Raw genomic sequence first — 16,670 nt, forward strand, 5'->3', positions numbered from 1 at the left:
TTCTTTGTAGTGTATTCTTCATTTCATTTATTGTATTCTTTATTTCTGATTGGTTCTTTTTTATGTTTTCTGTCTCCATTTTTATGTTTCCTGTATCTTTGTTGAAGTTCTCCCTGAGATCATTGAGCATCCTAATGACCAGTTTGGAACTCTGCATCTGGTTGATTGCTTGATTATTTTTTTTCCTCCAGCTTTGTTTTGTTCTTTTATTTGGGACATGTTTATTTGTCTCCCCATTTGGCTGCCTCCTGGTATTTGTTTCTGTGTATTAGGTAGGGCTGCTGTGCCTCCTGGTCTTAGTAGAGTGGTCTTATGTAGTAGGTGTCCTGTGAGATCCAGTGGTGCACTCTCCATGGTCACCAGAGCAAGGTGCTCCAGGTGTGTCCCTGGTATGGGTTGTGTGTGCCCTCTTGTTGTAGTTGACCTTTGATTGCTGTTTGCACATCAGTGAGAAGGATTGACCCTCAGGCTGATTGATTGTGAGGCCTGGCTGTGACTACAGTGGAGTAGCTGTGTTGCAAGGGCTGACCTTACAGAGTAAGATTTGCTTTAGTGGGTCTCTGGTGCCTGGCCTGTCTGCCCTTTGCATGTGTCATCCTTGGAGGCAGCTGCGTGATGCCCTTGCTTGGTCAGAAGGTGTGACAGCCCTGGGGCCTCCTGGGAGGAGCCCTGCTGCAGGTCAAGTTTAGCTGCAGCCTGTGCCCTGCCCTGGGCTGCCTGGTATGAGCCACAAAGCAACCCACATGTAACCACCACCTGCGCTTGGCTTAGAGGTGCCTCAAAAGGCCAATCTGTAAACTGAGGTTGGCTTTCATTAGTGCTGGGCTTAAGGCTGCTCACCCAGGGGTACAGGACACCGGAAAGTCAGATGCCGCTTATTTGGGTTTTGTGAACCTTTGAGAGGTTTTATTAAAGTCCACTGCATGAGTTAGACAGGTTGTATGGAAAAGCCATCGGAAGCAACTTGGGTGTGCCCAAAAGTTGGGTGTGGTGGGATCTCCAGGAAGCACTAGGGTGGAGAAGATGAAAGGTGATAGCTAGTTTGATGGAAACTCAGATATGGTGTCTGCTTACTCTGCACAGAGGAAAGGGGAGGGTTCAACAAAGAAACAATGGCTTCTGCCACTTCCTTCATCCGAGAGAAAGCTGCCCCTCCACCCCTTGCTCTGAAGCCAGGCAATTCATTTCCTCCCTGTATGTCCCTGGCACCTTTTGAGCTGCTGCCCCAGTGCTGGAGCTCAGAGTGAGTGAGTCCATCAGTGAGTAAGTCTGTGTGTGGGCCCTTTAAGAAGAGTGCCTGGGACTGCAACCACCCTCTGTCTCACTTTAGCCATAATCTTTGCTGGTTTTCACAACCAGAAATTATAGGAACTTCTCTTCCTGGCACTGGAACCCTGGGCTAGGGAGCGTGGTATGGGGCTGGGACCCCAGTATGAGGCTGGGACCCCTTGCTCCTCCAGTGGGTACCTCTACAGTTGAGATATCCCTCCCAATATTTAATGGTCACATGTGGGTGTGAGACCAGCCTGTTTTATGTCTCCACCCTCTTACCAGTTTCCAGGTGGCTTCTTCTGTATATCCGTAGTTGTAGGGCTTTGGTTCAGGTAGACTTTAGATGATTCTCAGTGATGGTTGTTGTATAGTTTAGTTGTAATTGATGTGGTCTTGAGAGGAGGTAAGCACAGCATTTACCTGCTCCTCCATCTTGATTGAAAATCAGGGTTTGACTTGATTTAGAGTGGAACACAGAAAAATCCCATGTCCTGTCAATAACAGTAGTGATCTTGGCAAACGAAATGTGGATACCATTAGCTAAGCTAGACTGAGGCTACCTTCTGTTTTGTAGCAAGCAGTGAACTAGAAGACTAGCTAGATATTTATTATGGTGATCTGGGAAGTGAAAGTCATAAGGAGCTTTGCTAACCTCTTCATGAATCTGCTCAGGAGAGACCAGAAAGGACCAGAGATGTCTACTTATCCTTAGCTGATCATGATTAGTACGTGCACACAGAGGAAACACAAGAGGGTATGGTAGAAGATAAAGGCTAGATACTTTTGAATACTGTTAAATATTGAGTGTTCTGCCATCAGACACACAGATCAGTAAGGGTGGAAATCTTACTGACTTGAGGTGCTTATGTACAACCTGTGACCAATTATTAGCTGACTACTGAGCTGTGCAGACACAGGGGTGATCCCTAGGAATCTAGGCTCAAAATAAAAACCAGGAATGGGAAACCAAACCAAAATAAAAACAAAAGCCTGAGCAGAGACAATAGCCAAACACTATGGAGGAAGTAGATTCCATTGATTTAGTTTAGGCAAATTGCTAAACAAACAAAATAATACCAACAACAACTCACAGGGTGGACGTCAAAATCCAGAGCTGCTATAATATATATGCAAAATACCTAGTTTCAGCAAAAAATTATGAGACATGCAAAGAAACAAAGTAATCTATATAAGGGGCGCAGGGAGGGGAAGCAGTAGAAGCTATGAGTGGGTTCAGATTTTGAACTTAGCAGACAGAGCCTTCAAAGCAGCTGTTACGTGAACTAAAGGAAACAATGTTTTAAAAATTAAAGGAAAGTATGATGACAATGACTCCATAAGTAGAGAAGCAAAGCAAAAAGAAGAACTAGAAGAAAGAACCAAATGGAAATCTTCGAGTTCAAAAGTAAAATAGCTGAAATGAAAAATTGATTCAAGGGGCTCATGATAGTGTTTGAGATGTTAAAAGATAATTAGTAGACCTGAAGATAGATAAATAGAAATTATCCAATCTGAAGGACAGAGTATAAAAAGAATGATGAAAAACAGAGTCTCAGAAACCTGTGTAAAATCAAGCATACTAATATATGTGTAATAGGAGCCCCAGAAAAAGCAGGAGAGAGAGAAAAGGGGGCAGAAAAACCATTTGAAGAAATAATGGGCAGTTGTTCTTCTCTGGGCCTGCCTGCTCCCACCACCTTGCGAGTGGTACTATCCTCCTCCTCTTAATAAATTCACCACTTATTTATCTTATTCATTGTGTCCTTGAATTCTTTCCAAAGTAATAATAACAATGACTGAAAACTTCCAAAATTTGATAAAGAACATTAATCTGCTGACCAAGATGCTCAATGAACCCAAAGTAGTATAAACACAGAGATTCCCATGTAGAAACATAATAGTCAAATTGTTGAAAGACAAAGAGAAAATCTTGAAAGCAATCTTGACGAGAAAAACAACTCCTCACATCAGAAACAATGGCGACTAGAATACAATGGTATGCAAAGTGCTAGCTAAGAAAAAAACAAAACTAGCACTTACTTCTTTTTCCAGCGAAACTATTTTTCAATAGTGAAGGCCAAATGAAAACATTCCCAGACAGGTGAAAGACGCAGAGCATTTGTTGCTAAGCAGACCTCCCCTACAAGAAAATGTCCAGATAGAGCTCTAAGCTGCTAGGTATTGGAAACTATTTTCAACATGACAAATTCAGGACAAAAGATGAGTTTGGGTGGGTCTTTGGAGTCTCTTTGGATTAGATGTCGTCAGAGATACACCAAAGAACTGAGTCTAGTTTGGGAATCAGGGAAGGGGTTGGTTTTTTGTGGTGGTAGTGGTGGTTGAGCATGTCTGTATGGGTAGGGGCTGTTTGTGTTTGGTTGGTAGGGGTCACATGTTGGAATTGGGGCTGGTTGGGTGTAATGTGTAAAACCTGGGATGATTTCAAAGCAATGGAAAGCACGAAAGCGGTTTAAAACTCTACCTTCTCTCTGAATTTCTGCCAAAGCCTACGGAGAGGGAGGAGTGAATCACAGCCTTCCTTCTGCCGTGTGTCTTGCAGGAGACTTATTTCCTGGGACTGCTAGCTCTTTCTGCACATGTACAGTTACATTTTAGAGCAAAGGCTGTTATTTAAACCCCTCTTAAGCTTTGGGCCAAGCACCATAAGAGATACCTAGGCAAAAGGAGAATGGAATAAGAAGAAAGGGACATTTAAAAAATAATTCTTCCCCCTTTTCTCTGAAAGAGAAATGTCCTCATTTAAGAATAATATATTTACCTAGGTCTTTCTGGCAGCACTTCTCTATCTTTCCCAGAAACACATGAGCTTGTCATTTCTTTTTCTCCCCTGGGTTCCATATCTGACCTTTCCAAGTACCAGCATCATCATCACCATCTTTAATTCACAAAAATCTGTGTGAATTCTGTGAGCTATTGTTATATTCTGAGGAGTACAAAAGAAAGCTGCTGTATGGTCACTGACCTTGTGAAAGTTAATCTTACTGATTTTGCAATATGTTTGTGTTATGCTCATGTTAGCACACACAAATGCACACCCCAATTAGAGGACAGAGTGAATGCAAGACAGTTCTAGATTGTGCAGTACAGATTTAAAATCTTATAGACGTTCACAGGCAGTCTGAAGGTGTCTATTTGAGCTGCAATACTCTTGCAACGTTTTATGGGTAAGGGGGAGTGTGAGCTATACGTGCAGACTGGGTAGGATTTTGAGTTACTTGTTTGACCTTCATTAAGTTGAATAAATGAAAACAAGGTTTATATTTAAGCTTTTGTCACTCTTTGTTTTATCTTTTAACATGCAGTCTGTCTGCATCAGGATATTTATTTCAGCCAGATGAGCTACTAGTGTTGGTAAGGGTAGTTGTACCCTCTTTTCTGACTTCATCATGGTAGGGCCATGCCAAACAGGAGGATACCCAAAAGAACTAGAAATTCTCTCCCTCTCTGAGACTGGTATTTACATAAAATATATCATATTTATTCCCTGTCGCATCTTTTATTCCTTAAGAACTTCATATTGGGTATGTACAGGGCCCATCAAAAAAGAACAACACAACTTTCCACTTCAAAGCCATCTTCTTTTCATTCCATCATCAGTGTCCAAAGGCACTCTTGGGCAGTGTCCCTTTCTTGCAGCAGACACTCAGCTCTGAAACACATAAACCTTGCTTCTTCCCAGCCAGCTCCTCCCCTGGCTTTCGGTCTGAACTTAAGAAACTGAATGCTCTTAGCTCATAGCGTGCACTTTTGTCATATGGTTACAGAAATATTAGTCATTACTCTTTGTTCTGCAGTTCTGTAGCAGAGGTTACTATTAAGTTAGTTCCTGTGTTCTAGTGAACAGAATGGAAGTAAAGTGAGATTAATTCCTTAAACTTCTGGTTGTTTGTTCCCTGTAACTTTTGCAAGAAGCAACCATTCTCTAACCTCTGTGTGAGGCTGAAAAATTTCCAATTACTCATCTCTTTCCCTCACATGGGCCATTTTCTCTTTTCAGTACTTATTTTGAGGCTTAGTGCGAGATGCGGAAAACCACATCCTATAAATAGGCTGAGAAATGGGGATGCATATTGCTAATTGAAATCAAGTGATTTCTGTCAAAGCCTACAGACAGGGAGGAGGAGATCACAGCCTTTCTTCTGTCGTGTGTCTTGCAGGAGACTTATTTGCTGGGACTGCTGGCTCTCTCGGCACATGTGCAGTTACATTTTAGAGCAAAGGCTGTTATTTAAACCCCTCTTCAGCTTTGGGCTGAGCACGATAAGGGATACCTAGATGCAGTCAGTGACCGAGAAAAACACTTGACCAACAGATTGTACTCTGAGATTGTAATTTCTGGAATAAAGTTTAAATGTCCGTTTTTCTCCATGCTCTTGTAACCAACCTAAACCGAGGGAGCCCCCAGCCCGGTCAGCCCACAATGAAACGTGATATTGGAGGCTATTGAAGTTACTATTACTTGAGGTACTTTAAGGCGAGTATGAGTTTATTGGAGAATAAGTATTTCCTCTGCAGGTGGTTGGCAATGGGTTAATACGTGGAGATTAGCACAGGAAAATACTGTTCCTTCATCTGTATTCATAGAGAAAGCATACATTTTTTTAAAGCAACTAAGCTTAATTTTTATGTGCGAGTCAAGTTACATACAATGTAAGGCACAGATCTAAAGTGCACCGTTTGAAGCGTTTTGATAAATGCGTACATTCATAAAACCAGTGCCCCAGGCAAGATACAAAACATATTCATCACTCCAGAAAATTTCCTCACGCCTCCTTCCATTTAGTTTCCATCCCCCCTAGGCAATCATTGTTCTGATTTCTATCACCATAGATTAATTTTGCCTGTTCTTGAACTTCATAAAAATGAAATCATACAGTATATACATTTTGTGTGTTTGGCTTCTTTCAGCATATCATTTAAAAAATTAATGGTGTTACAAGTGTCATTAGTTTTTTTGGTTTGTTTTTTTAAATCACAGAACAGTATCCTGTTTTATGAATATAGCATAATTTACGTCTTTCCTGATAATGGACATGAGTCATTTCCAGTTTGGGACTATTATAAGTAATGTTGCCAGAAATACACAAGCCCATCATTTCTTCTAAATAGTAGACTATGTCGCCGTAAGTTGTTCATAATCTTCTCTTATTCTTTTAACATCTAGAGCATTTGTAGTGACATCTTATTTCAATTCCTAATATAGCACATTTGTTGTTTCTTTTTCTTGTTCATTCCTGCTAGGGGCTTATAAATTTTATTTTTTCGAAGAACAAGTTTTTACTTTGTGAATTTGTCTCTCAGTGAAAGCAGAACCACTAGGAGGTAGTGTGTCTGTGTGTGTGTGTGTGTGTGTGTGTGTGTGTGTACGTGCAGGAGCGTGTGCATTCATGTGTGCACCTGTGTGCACAGTAACGGATTTATTCAAGGGGTTTTACCCTGACCAGGTGTGGGAGCTGGTCAACAATTTCTGTAAGGCTATTGTCTTTGTGTCTGACACTGGAGCTTGAAATCCACAGGTCAGGCAACCAGGAAGGGAAAATAAATATTAAGTGAAAGAGAGTCAGGACATGCGGGGAACCCACAGTGTGAGCAGGAGTCCGTGATGACAGAATGGTACCTGTGTCTTTTTTTATTGTTGTTGTTTTTATTCTGACCTTGGGATGTGGCTGTTCTATAGAAGCTGCTGCTCTTTGTCGTGAAATGAAAGAGACTTGGGAGGAAGCAAATCATTATTACTCTACCTACCAGATACGCCCCGCCCCCCAAAAAAAATAATTATGTAAATAGTGAGACTGACCAAAGGACTGTATAAGACAGCGGTTGACAAACTTTTTTGTAAGGCACCAGATGGTAAATGTTTTAGCTTTGTAGATCATACGATCTCCATTGCAGCTATTTAACTCTGCTATTGTATTGCAAAAGCAGTCATAGGTAATATGGAAGTGAATGGCAAAGCTACTATATTCCAGTAAAGCTTCATTTGCTAAAATAAGCAGTGGGCTAGAGTTGGCCTATAAGCTGTAGTTTGTCATCTCCTGTTCTAGAAATTTATACCTTCTTATCAGCCTTAGGGTTAATATTATAAGATTCATGTTTAATTCCATCAATCCTCCATCCTTTGTACTATTGTTAAATATCTTACACTTACAAATGTTTTAAGCTTCTATACCCTACTATGAGTTTTTGCATTAGACAGTCAATTGGTAAAGAAATTAAAGGAGGGGGGAAAATAATAGTCTTTTATGTTTACCTGCATATTAACATTTCTGATGCTTTTCATTCCTTTCTATCATTCCAAGTTTTCATCTGATGTCATTTCCCTTTCAGTGCAAAGAACTTCTTTTATTTAATTCTTACCATGCAGGTCTGCTGGTGGTGAATTCTCCATTTATCTGAAAATGACTTTTTTTGGCAGGAATTTTTTAAGGACAAAGGTATAGGATTCTGGTATAGAATTCTAGGCTGACCATAGTTTTCTTTCAGCACTTTAAAAATACCATTTCTTTGTTTTCTAACCTCCGTCTTTTCTCTGATAAGAAGTCGGATGATATTTCTATCTTTGTACCATTTTATGTAATGTGTCTCATGTTTCTGTGGCTGCTTTCAACATTTTCTCTTTGGCTTTTAGCAGTTTGATTATAATAAATGTGATTGTCTTTGTCTTTATTGTATTTGTGGTTCACTGAGATAGTGGATCTGAAGTTAATGTTTTTCACTACATTTGGAAAATGTTTGGCCATTATTTCTTCAAGTATTTTCCTTTCCCATTTTCTCTCCTTTCTATGTCTGGCCACCACTTCCTTCATAGTTCAGTCCACATGTTGCTGTCCCACAGTTCACTGAGGCTCTGCTCGTTGTTTCTCCCCCATATTTGTTTTTATTTTCTGTTTTTCAGATTGAATAATTTCCATATGTTCAAGTTCACTGATCCTTTCTTCTGCCATCTACAAACAGTTGTCAATTCCATTCTGAGAATTTTTCATTAGATGATACAATTTTCAGTTCTGGAATTTCTATGTTTTTGTTAAATTGCCCTTTCTTTGTCTTTAATTATGTTTATAGTAGCTGCTTTAAAGTCTTTGTCAAGTCAAACATTTATACTGTGTTGGGATATGTTTTTGTTTACTGCTTTTCTTGACTTTGGTTCACATTTTCCCATTTTTCCACATGTCTAGTAAGTCTTTATTATTTGTTAGACATTATAATGTTGTAGAGTGTCTGTATTCTGTTATCTTCCTCTGAAGAGTGTTGATTTTTATTCTAGCAGGCAGTTAATTTACTGACTTATCACCTTCAACTAATGACTGGATTTATGGTTTTTGGGGTGTGTCTTTCAGTTTTCATCCTAGTCTTAGGAAATCTTAAATCCTGGACTTTTCTGTGATTTCATTGGAAAGTTGAAATGTTAACCAAACCCCTCCAACTTTTCAGGATTCAAACTCTAACTCCCCTATAGTGAACAGTAGCTGAATCCCTGAACACCTTTATGCTTTCCTTGGCGTCTCTCCTATAAATGCTCAGTTATGGGGTCATTCAAGGATTTTAAGGTAGCTTATATACAGATTTGGAGGCTCCCCTTCTTTGGCTCCACTTTTTGGGAATATTCTACTTCCATTTCTAGCTACCCTGATTGCCCAAACTTAATTCTAAGACTAGCCTTTTGCTTACCTTCTACTCAGCTTCCACCAGAAGGGAGAACCCGCTCAGGGGCAAAGCTGTATAAGTGTTAATTTTCTCCAGTGCAGTCCCTTTTTTTAAGGACCAAATCTCGTCTAGTGTTTGCTCCTTTTCCTTATTCTTTATTGTCTTATTATAAGTATTATCTATGGGAAGATCATTCTAATATGAGCTTTTTTGCCACTGCCAGTAAATAATTTCTCAGCTTTATTTATAAAGAATCTCAAGGTAGATTCATCACGTAGTTCTCGCACAAGTAGTGCAGTTTAGCAGTCTGCACTGGTCAGCAATCTGGGTTATTTCTTACCACAACTCTGACTTTCTCCTGCCTGTTGGTATGGATGCCAACTTTTTCTTGCTTCCAATACAGAAACCCTTTCTAGGTTGACAAGGAGAGTGAGTTTGTAATGACGGTTCTCCTTCTGCCCTGGATACCGTGGCTGGAGAGGAGTGACTGAGGGAGTGCATGCAGTGTGTTCTGGATACTGACATGGTAGAACAGTATCTGATGAAGACCTTCAGCAGTAACTCCTGCACCAGAAGATCAGAGTCCTCAGGAACGGACTCCAACTCCAGTCTGGGAAGAGACCCTTTCCTAAAACAGATACCCTAGCATTTGAAAACCTTTGTTTATTGTACTATAAAGAACTTGCTTTCACACATTTACTAGACTTTTCTATTGAGTAGATGAATAGCATTCCGGGGTATCACCTAATATACGAGAATATGCACATTATGTTCTCAACTTCACAGGCTGAGTACCAGTGTCTAACTTTACATGGTCTTAATACCAGGCATGTTTCCTTTCCACAAGAAGGAAATACTGCTAAGGGCTAGGAGAGAGAAAAGGAATTAAGTTATAAAACAACTTGAGTTTTGAGAGACATCCCCAGCCAAGCACATATTTTGCAGGCATAGCATGTGTGTTTTATTACTATAGGCTTATAGATTTGATACAACTCTGGATAAATCAAATGAGACTTAAAAGCTAGGGCAGCCAGTTAGCTCAGTTGGTTAGAGCACAGTGCCGATAACACCAAGATTGCCAGTTCAATCCTCTCATGGGCCACTTTGAGCTGCGCCCTCCTTATTAAAAGGGGGGGGGCAGGGGGAGTTCAGGTAGCTCTCAGCCTTTCTTCCAACGTGCCCAAGGGATTGGTGTACTTTGGGGTATTCTCCATATTTTAGGCCTCCAGCTTTTTTGTTGTTGTTATTCTCTCTCCACTTTTTCTAGTATCAAACACTTATTATCAAGGTGCCATCTTAATTCTAAATTAACTCTTCCATGCTAAAAAGGGAGGAGGGAGGCTATAATCCAGCAAACAAAACAAAATGAAAAACTCATGTGAGAAAGTGAAAACAAAAATTTATCTTGATCTCCTATTAAAAGAAATAAGCAAAGCACTTCCTCAATGCCTAAAGATATCTGGGTGGCCAGTTAGAATCCCTGTTCTTTACCAATAGTCACATAAAGTCTTGTGACAGGTGATTCAAAAAAGGGGCATTGTGTGACATGAAGAGAACACACCTATGTTTGGCAGTTTGTACCATCTAAGTAGCCTAGGGATATAGCCTGCCTTCTTTAGTTATCAATTTCATATTTCTTTTCTTCAGTTTCAGAAAAGAACTGCAAACACACACACACACAAACACGTACACACACACACATCAACTATATATATTTCTCTAGTTTCCTTAACAGAATCCAAACCTCTAGCACCTTTGACAGCTTGATAAGAATAGTCAGAAATGTGTGAGCTGTGCCTGACTCAGCTGTGTTTTAGAAGAAAAATGGAACCACTCATTGTTCAGGAGGATGAAGAAAGATGCGTGTGTCCCATGTTCCAGGGCACGTCGCTGTTATAGAGCAAGATAGCTGCAAAATGCCTCTTTCCCTCTCCCAGAAAACTGCATGTGAGGAAAGGGAAATTATGAAAGGCTGTGCCCCACCTTGCTTATTGGAGAAGAATAGGTGTCAAAATCCCCAACTTGAGAATATTGTGTAGTTTTGCAGGTATAATCATGAATTTTTAATGCCTGGCACCTACTGACCAGTATATTTTCTTTTTTTTTTTTTTTTTTCTTTTTCTTTTTTTTTAATTAAATTTATTGGGGTGACAATTGTTAGTAAAATTACATAGATTTCAGGTGTACAATTCTGTATTACATCATCTATAAATCCCATTGTGTGTTCATCACCCAGAGTCAGTTCTCCTTCCATGTAAATTGACAACTGAGGATACATCAGAATCTGTAGTATTATATATTATTTCTTAATATATTATATACAGAAACATTTTTTCTGAAAATACAACACTGGTGAGCTTTTTGTTTTTGATGTATAAAATTAGCATTTTCCTGATTTAGTGACTATTAGGCCCATTTATCATAACTGGATGCATACAAAATGCACATGTAGAATATTTTATGTCCCTTATATTGTGACTTAAACTGCTGAAGAACATTTTGTGGCAGAAGAAATGATAGCAGAAATTAAGCATAAACTTACAGAATATGGCATTAACATAAAGATAAATACATGTACATTTACGCCTAAAAAGAACTCAGATTATCCAAATCATATTGCAAACTCAGTTTTATCTTCCAATCCCAGAGCTATTAGAATATACAATATATGCTGCCGTGCTATTTATTAAAAACACTTGAACTTTTTTCCTTCCGAAAATCTGAAGCATTTTAATCACTGATTATATCTTACACTCCGCCAAGCATTGTGACATAAAATGAATCAGGGATGGGCTACACAAAGACTATATGGACAATAAGACAAGTGTATTGAACTAATAGACAAAATTGAGCGAATGAGAGCTAGTGTGAGATATTTCAGTGTGGTATAGGCAGTCTTTCTTCCTCAGGTCTTTATCTCCCTCAGCAGTCCGTATTTGACTTCAAAGGTTGTTCTGAGGGCGATATGAGACAATAAATGAGCTCCTGGCATAGAGAGGGTGACTCAGATGTTAGAAGGTTTTATTGACTTTAGTTATTACATGAGAAAACGTTTGCTCAGGACGGTTCAGTAACTTGCCCAGGTTGTCCAGCTGGTAAGCAGCAGAGGGATAATCTCAGGAGAGATCTCTTAGATGCCCTAAGCAACCACTAATCTATTTTCTGTCTTTATAGATTTGCCTGTTCCGGACATTTCATGTAACATGGTCTTTTGTGAAGGCCTTCTTTCCCTTAGCTTAGTTTTATCAAGGTTCGTCCACGTTATAGCATGAATCAGTACTTCACTCCCTTTTATGGCTTGAATGATAATTCTTCATTGTATGGATAGGCCACATTTTGTCTATTCATCAGTTAATGAACATTTGTTTCCATGGTTCAACTTTTGCCACTTATGAATAATGCTACTGTGAACTTTTGGGTGGCCATAGTTTTGCATTTTCTTGAGTATGTACCTAGGAGTGTAATTGCTTGGTCAAACGGTAACTGTTTACTTTTTGAGGAAGAGCTAGATTGTTCTCCATTATATATTTCTCTTAGCAATGATGGAGGGTTCTGATTTCCCTACATTTTTGCCAATGCTTATTATTACCTGTATTTTTTTATTAGCGCCCTTTCAGTGAGTGAAGTGGTATCTTCATTGTGGTTTTGATTTACATTTCCCTGAAGACTAATGATGGCGAACTTTTTTTTTTCTTTCACGTCAGTAGCAGGTGTTTAATGGCTGCCTGCTATGCATATGTGTTCGTGGGTGTGCAATGACCAACCTTGTCTGCTTGAACATTCCTAGGACTCGCATATGCTTTTATTAATAGCAGTGCCTGGGGACTTATCAGAATGGAGGGGTGAGGTGTGTGTGTGTGTGTGTGTGTGTGTGTGTGTGTGTGTGTGTGAGAGAGAGAGAGAGAGAGAGAGAGAAAGAGAGAGAGACACACAGAGAGAGAGGCATTCTTATAGAAACGTCCCTTCTGAGAATCTTAATCCTCGTTCCTCTTTTTGATTCTGTTCTACTAACAAAAGGAAAAACCTTATTAATGCTGGCTTAAAAGCTTAATTAGATAGATAATCCTACAAAATAAAGAAATAAATAGATGACAGAGGGTATGACAAACGAAAACATAGTCTACAGTTATTTGACTCTTACTGTGATTTGAAATTTTATGACATTGGTTATCCTTGACAATGTGTTTTCTCATAGTCCTCACAACTTCATTCTTTTTACACATTAGTTCCATTCTTGAAAAGTGCATCATTGTGAAACTGTGTACACTGAATATGACTTTCTCGTTGACATCCTTTATCCGATAGTATAATATTTGTACTGTAGCTTCAGGTGTTTACCGAGTGCCCGAGGCCCTTGGAGGTGCTTATTTCGAGAGAAGTGAGAATGTGCCATTTTATTCTTCAGGGTTGACTCGTCAGATTTCCAGTGCAGCCCATGAAGGTGATAGTGGTGTGCTTTAAATACCTAGGAACAGCGTAGTGGAAATAATCCTGACCCAAAAGACAGAGGCCTGAATTTAACATGCAGAATGCTTACACATGGGAGGTATTTAATGGATTTTATTTAATCGGTGAATGAGCAAGGCCTTTCATCTCTCTAAGCTTCGATTTTATGAATCAGGAAAAGCAAACGGTTTACTAATATGGCTTCAGAAGTCCCTTGCAGCTCTGTAATTCTTTGGTACAATGATTGCGTTTCCAGTTTCTTAGTTTAAAAAAAACCAATTCTTCTCAAAGGGTTCAGTATGCATCCCTGGGGGTCTGTGGGTGGGTCGTGCCCATTGCCAGACATGGCTCCCCAGCTCCTTTGGTGGGCATAGAGCTTCCTATTACAATGCCCATGGGGCTAGAATATGTGTACGTGACTCAGTTATAGAAATTAAGTCAGCTTTTTTTTTTATTTTTTGTAAGTCCAATGTAAAGTGGCCGTAAGTGAATATTTGCCAAGCTGAGAATGACTGGTGAGGTCATTTTTAATGGGAGATTATATTTCACCACTGCTGATTTCTGTCCTATTTATTGCTCTTAACTCCTGATGCAAGGCTAGCTGATGGAGGTGCTGGCAAGAGCTGGGTCTCCAGGCTGAGCGCAGAGATTGAGCAAGTTCCTGGCTGGCGCAGGGAACCTGGGCGGGTGGCATGTTCCGTGGGCGCTCTGCAGGGGCCATCTGATAACCAGGGCCGCATGTTCCTTTCAGGTGTTCCAAGAGAAACACTACCTTGTCCTACACACAAAGCAGAATCGCTGGAGACCCTTTATCTTTTGGGAGGAAATATGTGTGGGATGCCCTTGGGCTGAATCGAGCCCTCATTCATGAAGATGGTTATCTTAGCTGTTGGCAAAGGACCTAGATGAGGAGACAGAACTCAGTTTCCTAAAATTTCCTGGGGGTGGACAGATGGTCATGTTTTTTGAGATTGCTGAGCGTTTTTTTAATCTACTTTTTCTTCTCCCCCCCCCTCCTTTAAAATAGCGATGGTGAAGGGAATCAGACACCCTTAACCTATCAGTTGCCTGCTCAGTTCTAAATAAAAAATTCATGGTATTTTGTTCTACAAGTTCTTAAAACAAAGTATCATGTCAAATACTTACCTTTGCTGTAATTAATGTACAGAAAAATGAGCCTGGACAAAGGAGACTCTCTGGGTGGGGTCGACTTTCACTTTGAGCTAGCTGTCTTCAGTGTGGGGCTCACTTACAAGCACCCGCTTCCTCTCCCTGCGCTGTCCCTGCCTCTCCACACCCTCACTTTATCATGTTCACCCAGGAGCTTGTAGTTGAGTTTCTTACCTGCAGCGCCACCTTTTTTAAGCATCGATATGGTCAGGATTATGGTTGACCCCTGACTGCCAGCCTCGTTTGTTTTGAGCCTCTTTTTTGGCAATGTTTATTTTTTTTAATTTGTCAAATACAGTTGACATTCAATATTATTTTATATCAGTGTCAGGTGTACAGCATAGTGGTTGGACATTTATATAACTTACGAAACGATATGCCCAGTAAATCTAGTACCGACCTGGCACTATATATAGTTATTAAAATAGTGACTGTATTCCCTATGCTGTAATTTAAATCCCCATGACAGTATTGTAACTACCAATTTGTACTTTTTAATCCCTTCATGTTTTTCACCTAGCTCCCCAAGCCCCCTCCCATCTGGCAACCATCAGTTTGTTCTCTGTTTCTGTTTTGTTTGTTCGTTTAGTTTGTTCTTTAGATTCCACATATAAGAGAGATCATATGGTATTTGTCTTTCTCTGTATGAATTATTTCACTTAGCATAATACTCTCAAGGTCCATCCATGTTGTCACAGATGATAAGATTTCATTCTTTTTTTATGGCTGAGTAATATTTCCTTGTCTAAATGTACCACATCTTCTTTTAACTAATAATCTATTGGTGGGCACTTGGGTTGCTGCCATATCTTGCCTATTGTAAATAATTCTGCAGTGAACATAGGGGTGCATATATCTTTTTGAATTAGTTTTTTGGATTTCTTCAGATAAATACCCAGGAGTGGAATTGCTGGGTCATAAGATAGTCCTGTTTTTAATTTTTTTTCCATAGTGGCTGCACCACTTTGCAAACCCACTAACACTGCACGAGGATTGCCTTTTCTCCACATCCTCCCCAACAGTTGTTGTTTGTTGATTTATCGATGATAGCCATTCTGACACGTTTGAGGTGATATCTCATGGTGGTTTTAATTTGCATTGCTCTGATGATTAGTGACATTGAGCATCTTTTCATATGTCTATTGGACATCTATTTGTCCTCTTTGGAGAAATGTCTGTTCAAGTTCTCTGCCCATTTTTAAAGTGGATTGTTTGTTTTTCTGGTGTTAAGTTGTATGAGTTCTTTATAAATTTTGGGTATTAACCCCTTATCAGGTGTATCATTCGCAAATATATACTGCACCACTTTGCAATCCCACTAACAGTGTACGAGGATTGCCTTTTCTCACATCATTTGGTAGGTTGTCTTTCCATTTTGTTGATAGTTTCCTTTGCTATGCACAAACTTTTTAGTTTGGTAAAGTGCCTTTTGTTTTCCTTTTCCAAGGACATATATCAGAAAAAATATTACTAAGAGCAATGTCAGAGAGTTTACTGCCTGTGTTTTCTTCTAGGAGTTGTATGGTTTCTGGTCTTATATTTAAGTCTTTAATTCATTTTGAGTTTATTTGTATATGATCTAAGAAGGTGGTCTGGCTTCATTTTTTTTTTTTTTTTTTTTTTTTTTGCATGTATCTGCCCAGTTTTCCCAACACCATTTATTGAATAGACTGTCCAGCCCCATTGTATATTCTTGCCTCCTTTGTTATAAATGAATTGACCACATAGGCATGGATTTATATCTGGGCTCTCTATTCTGTTCCATTGCTCTATGTGTCTGTTTTTATGCCAGTACCATGCTGTTTTGATTACTGTAGCCTTGTAGTATAGTTTGATATCAGGTAGCATAATACCTCCAACTTTGTTCTTTTTTAAGATTGCTGTGGCTATTAGGGGTCTTTTGTGGTTCCATATACATTTTAGGATTATTTGTTCTAGTTCTGTGAAAAATGACATTGGTATTTTGATAGGGATTGCACTGAATCTATAGATTGCTTTGGGTAGTATGGACATTTTAACAATGTTAATTCTTCCTATCCACGAGCACGCTATATGCTTCCGTTTATTTGTATCTTCAGTTTTTTTCTTCAGCATCTTATAATTTTCCAAGTATAAAT

General features: G+C 39.4%; 1 protein-coding gene across 8 annotated transcripts in view; it reads left to right on the plus strand.

The window, feature by feature from the left end:
* Positions 1 to 16,670, plus strand: part of MGAT5 (alpha-1,6-mannosylglycoprotein 6-beta-N-acetylglucosaminyltransferase) — a 322,695-nt gene that overhangs the window by 164,553 nt on the left and 141,472 nt on the right. The gene's annotated exons all lie outside the window — the stretch shown is intronic.

The sequence above is a fragment of the Rhinolophus sinicus genome, linkage group LG01, assembly GCF_036562045.2.
Source record: "Rhinolophus sinicus isolate RSC01 linkage group LG01, ASM3656204v1, whole genome shotgun sequence".
Classification (NCBI taxonomy): domain Eukaryota; kingdom Metazoa; phylum Chordata; class Mammalia; order Chiroptera; family Rhinolophidae; genus Rhinolophus; species Rhinolophus sinicus.